Source organism: Nomascus leucogenys, chromosome X (assembly GCF_006542625.1).
Source record: "Nomascus leucogenys isolate Asia chromosome X, Asia_NLE_v1, whole genome shotgun sequence".
Classification (NCBI taxonomy): Eukaryota; Metazoa; Chordata; class Mammalia; order Primates; family Hylobatidae; genus Nomascus; species Nomascus leucogenys.
Window position 1 is genome coordinate 60,637,782 of NC_044406.1, and position 12,375 is coordinate 60,650,156.

At 43.1% G+C, this 12,375-nt stretch overlaps 1 pseudogene; it reads left to right on the top strand.

Annotated features, from left to right (window-relative positions):
- Window positions 1-7,689: 7,689 nt before the first annotated feature.
- LOC100606584 lies at window positions 7,690-8,949 on the top strand (annotated as a pseudogene).
- Window positions 8,950-12,375: the final 3,426 nt, after the last annotated feature.

Sequence of the window (12,375 nt, forward strand, 5' to 3'; positions counted from 1 at the left end):
TGTGCTTATTGGGAATTTGTATAGCTTCTTTAGAGAAATGTCTATTGAAATCCTTTGCCTAGTTTTGAATTGGTTTGACTTTTTGTTGTTGAATTATAAGAGTTCTTTATATATGTTCTGGATACTAAATCTTTATCAGATATATGACTCACAAATATTTTCTCATTCTGTAGGTTGTCTGTTCACTTACACAATGGTGCCCTTTGATGTACAAAAGTTAATTTTGATGAAGTGCACTTTATATATTTTTCTTTTTGAGATGGAGTCTCGCTCTGTCACCCAGGCTGGAGTGCAGTGGCGTGATCTTGGCTCACTGCAACCTCTGCCTCCCAGGTTCAAGCGATTCCTGCTCAGCCTCCTGAGTAGCTGGGATTACAGGAGCACCTGCCACCACGCCTGGCTAATTTTTGTATTTTTACTAGAGATGGAGTTTCACTATGTTGGCCAGGCTGATCTCGAACTCCTGACCTTGTGATCCGCCCGCCAAGCCACTGCGCCTGGCCTATAGTTTTCTTTTGTTGCTCATGCTTTCTTGTGCCAAATCTAAGAATTGTTTGCCAAATCTGAGCTCATGAAGATATGCCCATATGTGTTTGCCTAATAGTTTCAGCTCTTTTTTCTTTTTAATTGAAACAGAGTCTTGCACTGTCACCCAGGCTGGAGTGCAGTGGTGCAATTTCAGCTCACTGCAGCCTCGACCTCTTGGGCTCAGCCTCCTGAGTAGCTAGGACTACAGGTGTGTGCCACTATGCCCGGTAATGTTTCTGGATTTTTTTGTAAAGATGGGGTCTCACTATGTTGCCCAGGCTGGCCTCAAACTGCTGGCCTCAAGTGATCCTCCTGCCTTGGCCTTCTAAAATGTTGGGATTATAGGTGTGAGCCACCAAGCAATATAGATCTTATATTTCGGCCGTTGAACCATTTTGAGTTAATATTTGCATCTGCAGTGAAGTAGGAGGCCAAGTTTCTGTTTTGCATGTGGTTATCCAGTTTTCTTGGTACCATTTGTTGAAGAGATTCCTATGATTTGTTTTGATAGTTTAGAGACTCATTGGTCTTGGTCTGATTTTCTGTGCTGCTCACGTTTTAGCTGTGTGATCTCAGATAAAGCCCTTTACCTCTTTGAGTCGCAGTTGCCTCATCTGCAAGATGGAGATAACAATATATCTGGCAGCGTTGTTGTAAGGATTATGGGGGGCTAGCTGGACACAGAGGGGTTGTCTTCCCTCTTTTCCATTAGCCACAAATAGTATCTCCTCTTAGCTTATGCAAAGCCCAAAAACAAACTTAAGGGAACACTATCATGGTCATTTTTTGTATTCTGTTTATGTCTCACTCTTTCCTGGAGTTAGGGAGGCAAATTAGATGCATTGATCTAAAAGGTCACCTGCCCCCCCCACCATGTTGGAGAAATTATTAATAATGGAGATAATTAATTGCATCCTGATAAAGATAAGCCCTTATGGTTGGTCTAAGAAACCCTGCTTCTCTAATACTCCCTTCCCCTAAAGCCCCCAAATTCTCCATCTTTCAGGACACACAAATGGCCCATTGGCCCACACAGGGCAACGAGCTCTTGCTTTCTTTCCTCTTTTCTCTCTCCTACTCTTTTCTTCTTTGCTTTGGGCTAAGTAACGTTTGAGTGTTTCTCTTGGACTTTTGTAAGGTACTTTGCTAAGACTTAGCTCAAGTGTTTCTCATAATAAGCTTTGGAGCTCTATAGGGCAATTCCCCTCCCTTCAACCACACACAATCTGACTGCTCAAGACTCCATGGCTCTGGAAAAGGGAAGTGTCCTACCCAAGCTCACAGTGCTAGCAAGTTGGGGGATAAGACTGAGGACCTCTTGACTCCAAGCCTAGTGCTCTCTACACTTCAAAAAGAGGCCAGATCCTCTCCCTGCCCCAGGGTCCTCTCCTGCCTACTCATAGGCTTAGCAGCCACAGTCCCTATGCCATGGAATTTAGGGCTGAAAGGGGGTTTGTTCACAGACCATCTAGGGTAGTGGCTCCCAACTCTGCTTATGCATTGGAATCACCTGGAAAACTTTAAAAATACCGATGTCTGGGTCCCACCCCCAGAGACTCTGATGTCATTGGTCTGGGCTGTGGCCTGGGCTTCTAGGGATTTCAAAGCTCCACAGGTAATTCCAATACGCAGCTAGGGTTGTGGACTTTTGATCCAGCGTTTCCCAAACATTGCTGATGATATGGATCCACTGAGATACTTGTTAAACATACCTGCTTCTGGGTTCCATTTCAGAAGCTCCAGGGACAGGCCTGGGATGCTGTGCGTTTCACAGCACCCTCAGAGATGTTTGAGAATCAAAGGACTTTCCTAATCTGCATCTTCTGTCCGTTTCACAATAGCCCTGGGAGGCAACAGGGAACGGCGTACCAGCTCCACTTGACGACTGAGGCTCTGGAAGCTTAGCAATTTGTTCACAGATGCCCAGTGAATACTGTAGCCAGAGTCAGAACTTGACTGCAACACGTCACAAGAGGGGCATCTCCACGCACCCTGAATCCTTATGGAGTTCAGCCTGGGGCGCTTCAGGACAAAGTGTGATTTTTTTCCCTAACTCTTGCCTTGCTTCAGTCTCTAGTCCAGCCAAATTTCTCCCAGAGAAACACTGGTCTTCAAGGAAATCCTGGTTCTCTAATACCCTCACCAAATTCCCCCTTCTTCAGGACATACGAATGGCCTATTTGTCCACACAGCAGTGAACTCTTTCTTTCCTCTTTTCTCTTCCTCCCTCCTTCTTTCCTTTCTTTCTTCTCCTTCCCTCCTTCCTTTTTTCTTCCCACCCCTCCAGGCCATCTAAGTAGACTGGAAATAGAGAAGTAGAGGTTTGGGGTGAGGGAGGCCCGATCTGGTGAAAATGATGCTCAGTTTCAGGAAGCCTGAATTCTAGGCCTCAGACAGACATGGCCCCAGCTCCTGTTCTGTCACTGACTGTGTGAGCCTCAGTTTCCTTTCATCTGTAACATGAAAACATTGGAACACATCTGTGGTTTCTATACCTAAAAAAAAATAATAAAAATCCTACATTCAACTGAAATCTAACAGAAAAAAATATCCGAAACAAAAAGCAGACCAGCTCTGGTGAAAGGGTGGGATGTCGGCTCTACCAGCCTGCCCCTCAACAGCTGCCCCTGAAGTATATCCTTCTAACCCTGGAGCTCCACGTATTCATTTACTCAAAAAATTTTTGAAAGACTTCTGTGGCTAGCCTTCAAGTTGATGCTTGGCAGTTCTCTGTGGCAGAGGATATTAAAGGGATGTGTTATAGCTTCAGTCACTGGGACTTGTACCTCTGGCTCTGTGTCTCTGATGTCCCTCTATGGGGCCACACCCCAGTACCCACCCAGCACCTTTAGCCTGGCCCCCTTCTCTTCCTTCATCCTTGTCCCTGATTCCCAACCCACCTCCACACCCAATCTCTTGCTTATCTGCCCAATACTGTCTTTTCCAAGGCAGGAAGGAAAAAGCTAGATTGTGGGAGGGGGCAAACCCCTATCTCAACCCTCTTCTCCTATGTTTTGGCTCAGGTCATGGTGGGGAGGGTTTCAGTTGCTAAAAAAGGGGAGGGGACAGTGTCACCCAGGACTGAGGCTTAATCTACACTTGTTTGTTGAAGCTTTGAGTATCTGCCTGTTGCCCAATAAACTTGCCAGCATGGAATCCAGGGCAAACTGCTCTGTGAGGGGCCCCTAGCCATACCTCCTCCACCCATAGCATGCATCACACACACACACAAACACACACGGCTTGTTCAGAGGCTCATGGCTGGGAGTAAGAGGAGTGGGAGAAGGAGGAGGAGGAAGAGGAAGAAGAGGAAAAGGGAGTTACCCAGCTGCTGTGAACTCTACTCTTAAGTCCAGTCAGAAAGAAGCCTGTCCCTGGCCCTTCTGAGGTGGAGTCCAAAAATGGGTGGGTTTAACAAGTATCCCGGGGGATTGGCATTATTGGTGATGTTTGGGAAACACTGGATCAGAGGCTCTTGACCTTGGCTGCACATTAGAATCTCCTGGGGAGCTTTGAAATCCCCAGATGTCGAGGCCGCAGCCCAGATCCCTCAGACATCAGAGTCTCAGGGTGTGGGACCCAGGCATCAGTACTTATAAGGTTTTCCAACTGATTCCAATCGATAGGCAGAGTTGCGAGTCACTACCGTAGATGGTCTGTGAACAAACCTCCTTTCAGCCCTAAATTTCCATGGCATAAAGACTATGACTGCTAAGGCGGCAGGTAGGCAGGGAGAGGACAACGGGGGGTGAAAAGAGCCCACTTCTCAGGGAAGGTGGCATGGAAGTAGAGAAAGCATGGAAGTGTTTGGCCACCTGCCAAGAGGATGGAGAAGAAGTCCCACATCCAGCTGGAAAGCCAAGAGCTACAGAAGCCAATGACCCGGATAAGGTCCCCATGGGAACTAAAGGCTGGTGTAGAAGCCTCACGGTCCTTGGCTCTGGGCTCTTTCCCCTGGAGCTCTCACCCCTTCATGGAAGTCGCACTCTGACGGTAATTCCCATTCCACTTCTCAAGCAGACAGGGATACGGCAGAGGGAGGAGGCCTGCTGAGGTTAACCTCTTCCTAAACACCACATGTACTAATTCCACTACCAAAAGCATCCATAGCTTCCCTTTACCTTCAAAACAAAGCCTGTACTTCTCAGGCTAGAATGACAGGCCCTTTGCCATCTGGTTTCTGCCCATCTTTCCAGCCTCTTCTCTCACCATCTCTCCCTCCCCACTGTTGGCAGAGCTCACAGTGTATTCTGCCTGGGATGCCCTCCTACCCCAGGTACTGTCTGGAAATCACCTACTCTTCTTTTGAGACCTGGACAAATGTCACCTCCTGTGGGCAGCTTTCTCTGATGCCTACCTCCCTTACTTCAGGCAGAGCTGATTAGGCACTTCTTCCTGGCTGCTTCCCCAATCCCACCTTCAGCACTCTATGCGTCAGTGCCTTGTCAAGCCATATGGGACCCCCCAAGACAAAAGGAAAAGTCAGTAATACCCATCCTGCCTTTATGTACAATTTTGATATATTGTTTATAATGGATTTTCTACGTTTATTCTGATGTTTTAATATTGCATTAAAATATTCTTTACCTTAATTACTGAGGTTTTTGGTGCCCCCTTAAATTTTTGCCCAAGGAAAAGGCCTCACCCTAGTCTAGGCCCTGTAATATTCTGTCTCCTTTAGCACCATGGCTGCCTCCTTCACTTACTTCATTCACATTTCAGCTCAAACATCACTGCAACCCAGAAACAGACTCACAGGTCAGCTAACTACAGCAAAGGCTGCTGCTGTGATTTAGTAGAGAAAAGGGCGATCTTTTCAGTAAGTGGTAGGAGCAATTGGCTGCCTGCATGGGAAAAACAATGACCCTTATCTCCTGCCTTGCATCACATACAAACATTAATTTCAGTTGGATCATAGACCTAAATATGAAAGGTAAAGCACCTTCTAGGAGATGAAAAGCCAGGAGGATGCATTCATGACCTTGAGGTGGGCAAAGATTTTTTTTTTTTTTTTTTTTTTTTTTTTTTTTTTTTTAATACTTTAGGGTTTTAGGGTACATGTGCACAATGTGCAGGTTTGTTACATATGTATCCATGTGCCATGTTGATTTCCTGCACCCATTAACTCGTCATTTAGCATTAGGTGTATCTCCTAATGCTGTCCCTCCCCCCTCCCCCCACCCCACAACAGTCCCCAGGGTGTGATGTTCACCTTCCTGTGTCCATGAGTTCTCATTGTTCAATTCCCACCTATGAGTGAGAACATGCGGTGTTTGGTTTTTTGTCCTTGCGATAGTTTGCTGAGAATGATGTTTTCCAGTTTCATCCATGTCCCTACAAAGGACACGAACTCATCATTTTTTATGGCTGCATAGTATTCCATGGTGTATATGTGCCACATTTTCTTAATCCAGTCTATCGTTGTTGGACATTTGGGTTGGTTCCAACTCTTTGCTATTGTGAATAGTGCCGCAATAAACATACGTGTGCATGTGTCTTTATAGCAGCATGATTTATAGTCCTTTGGGTATATACCCAGTAATGGGATGGCTGGGTCAAATGGTATTTCTAGTTCGAGATCCCTGAGGAATCGCCACACTGACTTCCACAATGGTTGAACTAGTTTACAGTCCCACCAACAGTGTAAAAGTGTTCCTATTTCTCCACATCCTCTCCAGCACCTGTTGTTTCCTGATTTTTTTAATGATGGCCATTCTAACTGGTGTGAGATGGTATCTCACTGTGGTTTTGATTTGCATTTCTCTGATGGCCAGTGATGATGAGCATTTCTTCATGTGTTTTCTGGCTGCATAAATGTCTTCTTTTGAGAAGTGTCTGTTCATGTCCTCTGCCCACTTTTTGATGGGGTTGTTTGTTTTTTTCCTGTAAATTTGTTTGAGTTCATTATAGATTCTGGATATTAGCCCTTTGTCAGATGAGTAGGTTGCAAAAATTTTCTCCCATTCTGTAGGTTGCCTGTTAATTCTGATGATAGTTTCTTTTGCTGTGCAGAAGCTCTTTAGTTTAATGAGATCCCATTTGTCGATTTTGGCTTTTGTTGCCATTGCTTTTGGTGTTTTAGACATGAAGTCCTTGCCCACGCCTATGTCCTGAATGGTATTGCCTAGGTTTTCTTGTAGGATTTTAATGGTTTTAGGTCTAACATATAAGTCTTTAATCCATCTTGAATTAATTTTTGTATAAGGTGTAAGGAAGGGATCCAGTTGCAGCTTTCTACATATGGCTAGCCAGTTTTCCCAGCACCATTTATTAAATAGGGAATCCTTTCCCCATTTCTTGTTTTTGTCAGGTTTGTCAAAGATCAGATAGTTGTAGCTATGCGGCATCATTTCTGAGGGCTCTATTCTGTTCCATTGATCTATGTCTCTGTTGTGGTACCAGTACCATGCTGTTTTGGTTACTGTAGCCTTGTAGTATAGTTTAAAGTCAGGTAGCGTGATGCCTCCAGCTTTGTTCTTTTGGCTTAGGATTGACTTGGCGATGCGGGCTCTTTTTTGGTTCCATATGAACTTTAAAGTAGTTTTTTCCAATTCTGTGAAGAAAGTCATTGGTAGCTTGATGGGGATGGCATTGAATCTATAAATTACCTTGGGCAGTATGGCCATTTTGACGATATTGATTCTTCCAACCCATGAGCATGGAATGTTCTTCCATTTGTTTGTATCCTCTTTTATTTCATTGAGCAGTGGTTTGTAGTTCTCCTTGAAGAGGTCCTTCACATCCCTTGTAAGTTGGATTCCTAGGTATTTTATTCTCGGGCAAAGATTTTTTAAACAGGATATAAAAAGCACTAACCATAAAGAAAAAGATTGATAAATTAGACTCCACTAAATTTAAGAACTTCTCTTTATCAAAATGAATTAAGGGAATAAAAAGGTAACTGCATTCAGAGAAAAAATATTTGAGATATAGATACCCAAAAAAGAGGACTACCTGCCTGCCTGGGTTGCAGAAGTGATGGCTGCCCACTGAGCTTGCTGCTTTCTTGCTACTACTTGGGCTTCCTGGCTACCTACCGAATGGTGAGGGTGGCCCGGCTGTGTATGGTCAGTCAGATAGCCCCTGTCTCCCATCACCAATCTCTGTCCCCTAGCAGCATGGAGCAGACGGCGGCGGCAGCAGAAGCAGGCAAGGAGGGAAATGATGGGAGGGCTGCAGGCCTGTGTGGTGGACTGTAGCATGGGGTATACAAAACTAGAATATGCCAGAAATATAGAACCACAGTTGATCATCCTTTCCTGTATTGCTACTAAGGAGTCACCAAAAGTGGGTGATCAGTCTCAAAGGAGGGTGATGAAAGGTATTGATGACCAAGACTTCTTCATTGGTGATGAAGCAGTAGAAAAAACCTACATATGCAACAAAGTGGCCAATGCACCATGGTATAGTTGAAGCTGGACCTGACAAAAAGGTTTATGGAGCAAGTCATCCTAAATATTTAATGGCAGAAACTGAAGACCATTATTTTATTTTGTCTGAACCTCGACTTAATACTCCAGAAAACAGGGAATATACTGCTGAAGTAATGTTTGAGTCCTTCAGTGTTCCAGGCTTGTGCATTGCTGTGCAGGCTGTTCTTGCCTTAGCTGCATCTTGGACCTCCAGACAAGTAGGAGGACGGACGTTTACAGGTACAGTAATAGACAGTGGAGACCGTGTCACTCATGTCATTGCTATGGCTGAAGGGTATTTGATTGGCAACTGTATTAAACACATTCCAATCCCAGGACGAGATATAGCATATTTTATTCCGCAACTGCTGAGAGACCGAGAAGTAGGAATCCCTTGAAAACAATCCCTGGAAACTGCTAAGACAATAAAGGAGCACTATAGTTATGTCTGCCCAGATTTAGTAAAAGAATTTAACAAGTATGACGCAGATGGGTCAAAATGGATTAAACAGTATACCAGAATCAATGCTATCTCAAAGAAAGAATTTTCCATTGGTGTTGTTTCTGAGAGATTTTTGGGATTTGAAATCTTTTTTTCATCCAGAGTTTGCCAATCCAGACTTCACATAACCTATCTCAGAAATTGTAGATGAAGTAATTCAGAATTGTCCTATTGATGTCAGATGGCCTCTCTGTAAGAATATGGTCCTCTCTGTAGGTTCAACCACGTTCAGTGACTTTGGATATCACTTGCAAAGAGATTTGAAAAGAACTGTATGTAGATGCCTGGCTGAAATTAAGTAAGGAATTGAGTGGCAGTAGATTGAAGCCAAAATCTATTGATGTACAAGTCATTACACACCATATGCAGCCATATGCAGTTTGGTTTGGAGGATCAATGCTAGCTTCCACGCCAGAGTTCTACCAAGTATGCCATACTAAAAATGATTATGAAGAAATTGGACCTAGCATTTGCTGTCACAATCCGGTGTTTGGAGTCATGTCATAAAAATGACTTCATAGTTATAGGGGTTAAGGAGGTGGAGAAGAGATAATCTTTTTCATTATGTTTTGTCTGGATGGCTGGTTTTGAGGTTTTAAACCTGACTTGAAATAGTAAGACCAAACATAATTATACAGGAATATTTTAATAAGTGTATCAACATGCAAATGTAGAAGAGAAAGAAAGTGATTGTATTTTTTTTGATTGAATATTTGAATCGTATGTGTAACAAAAGAAGTGGGTTTTAGTTCCTTCTTTGCCCTGGTATTTTGTATGTTAATGAATTATCCAAGATTCGATGGATTTATCAGTGTGTAGATAGCTCTATAATTATTTAATTGTACACTTCTAAGTGTGCAATGCAAGAGCTTGTTTATATTTCATACTTTTTATACTTTGAGGATTAAAAAGTCAAAGAAAAATTGTGTTTGAGAGAAAAATCATGAACAAGTAAAGGATAAATTTAAAAAATAGCCCCATGAGACTTGGCATACACACCAATGGGATTCCAGTTATTATGGAGTGCTTCCATACCCCTCCACTCCTTCCCCCCAAAAGGTTTTCTTTGCAAGTGCTTTTGAAACTAAGAGCTGATATCTTGGATTAACTGATGCCTGCTGCAGCTTTCTGATTACTCATATTCTGTTTCTTGCTTTTAAAAAAAAAGTAAAGACAAGAGTGTTGGACCAGTATTGCAGTTCCATAGTGTCATTTCTTATAAAACAACAACAACAACAACAATAATTTGATTACCAAAATTGGCATATTTAAAGCCTAACAACATTCTAATAAAGGCACAAATTTCTTTTTAATGCTTGTTTCAAGCTCTTTAATCTCTTTATAAGTTAACTAATAAATCTATTTTCTCCAAACCTCTGCAATAGTTCTTTAAAATCACAGCAGTTAGTTAGCAAGCTGACTTTTTTATGTGCTCTACACAAATACTTGTGAACTTTTAATATGTTGAGTACTTTCATTTTGATAACTGGATCTCCATTTGATATTTTCATTTGTATAACTCATTTACAGTCTGAGGATTTTTAGTGCCAGTCCCTGAAGATATAATTAATTTTCTTTTCTTTCTTTTTTTTTTTTTAGACTGAGTCTTGCTCTATCGCCTAGGCTGGAGTGCAGTGGTACAATCTCAGCTCACTGCAACCTCTGCCTCCTGGGTTCAAGCAGTTCTCCTGCCTCAGCCTCTCAAGTAGCTGAGATTACAGGCATCCGCCCCCTATGCCTGGCTAATTTTTGTATTTTTGGTAGAGATGAGGTTTCTCCATATTAGCCGGGCTGGTCTTGAACTGCTGACCTCACGTGATCCACCTGTCTTGGCCTCTCAAAGTGCTGGGATTACAGGTGTGAGCCACTACACCCGGCCTGAAAGTTGATTTTCTTTGCATTTTAAAATATCTGGATCATGAAGAAAGAGTGATAAAAATAAATTAAAACTGAAAAAGGAACTCATATCCAGTATATATAAAGAACTCCTACAAATCAATGTTTACAGCAGCTTTATTCATAATAGCCAAAAATGGTAATGACCTTCATATCCATCCAAAGGAGAATGAATAAACAAACATGGAACATCCATGTAGAAATACACAGCAATAATAATGAACAGACATGCACAACCACATATTTGAATCTCACTGACATTATGCTTAGTGAAAAAAAAGCCAGATAATGGCAAAACTAATTGCGGGTGACAGCAATAAGTATAGTGGTGACCTCTAGGGTAGAGACTGGGAAAGAGGAAATTTCCTGGTGCTGAAAATGTTCTAAATTGTAATTTGGCTGGTGCTTATATGCTGTCTATAAATGTAACAAGTAATTGAGCTGTACTCTTCATATTAGTGTACTTTATTGTATGTAAATAATAGCTCAAAAATAAAATGGATAGACTAGGCATGGTGGCTTACACCTGTAATCACAGCACTTTGGGAGGCTGAGGCAGGAGGATTGCTTGTGCCCCAGAGGTTCAAGACCAGCCCAAGCAACATAGCAAGACCTTGTCTCTACAAAAATAAAAATAAAACAAAATAGCTGGGAGTAGTAGTGCATGCCTGTAGTCCCTGCTACTCAGAAGGCTGAGGCAGGAGGATCATCTGAGTCCAAGAGGTCCAGGCTGCAATGAGCCGTGATCACGCCACTTCACTCCAGCCAGGGAGACAGAGCAAGATCTGTCTGGGGAAAAAAAAAAAAAAGCAGCTCTTCATGAGGCTGTCTCTGACCATTAAAAATAGCAGCCCAATCTAAACATTATGTTGTACACCATAAATATATAAAAATGTATAGAGACAAAGTCTTGCTCTGTTGCCCAGGTTGGAGTGCAGTGGCGTGATCATGGCTCACTGCAGCCTTGACATCCCAGTCTCAATCCATTCTCTTGCCTCAGCCTCCTGAGTAGCTGGGACTACAAGCACACACCACCATGGCCAGCTAATTTTTGTATTTTTTGTAGAAAAGGGATCTCACTATGTTGCAGAGGCTGGATTCAAGTGATCCTCTTGCCTCAGCCTTTGAAAGTACTGAGATTTCAGGCATCAACTACCAGGCGCAGCCCAATTTTAAAAATAAATAAATGCAATTAATAAATGCAAAATAAATAGATGCAAATTAAGTAAAAATAAATAAATGCAAAATAAATAAATAAACCCTCACCACTCTCAGCACACTACCCTGCTTTGTTTTTCTTCAAAGCATTTATTGCAACTTAAAAAAAAAGTTTTTTAGAGATAGGGGGAGCTCACTTTGTTCCCCAGATTGGTCTCGACCTCCTTGACTCAAACAATCTTCCTGCCTCAGCCTCCTGAGTAGCTGGGATTATAGGCAGGAGCTACTGTGCCCGACTGCTTCTTGCAACCTAATGTACTGTTTATTTATTTATTGCTTTATCTTCTGTCTCCCTGCACTAGACTCTAAGCCCACCAGGGCAGGAACTCTGCCTAGCACATGATAAGAGCTTGCTCTTTCTTGGTTGAGGAGCCCCCACCACGCTGTATTGCATTCTGGGAGTGTGACATTAAAAGGTACAGCAGCAAGCACACGAGCTCTGGAACCACACCGCCTGGGTTCTGGTTCCACTTCCATTGCCTAGCAGCTGATGGGCCTCTGGCAAGTTTCTTCACCTTGCTGTGTCTCAGTCTCCCCATCTTCAGTATGGACAAAATCTCAGTTCCTACCTTACTGCAGCCAAGATCAAGGAGCTGCACACTGCCAGCGCCCTCAGATGGAGCTACTGGCTCAGATGGCCTGGGACTCATGCCTGCACTCTGCTCCCTGTGCTCCTCCCCAAACCCACTTCAGAGAAGGCCTCATGGGTCCCTCAACCCTCTGAAAGGGAAGGGTGTGTTGTGTAGAAGTCTGTTCGCAATGACTACTTCTAAAGCACATACGTCAGGCATTGACTGTGCCCTCTGTTCATATGAAGGT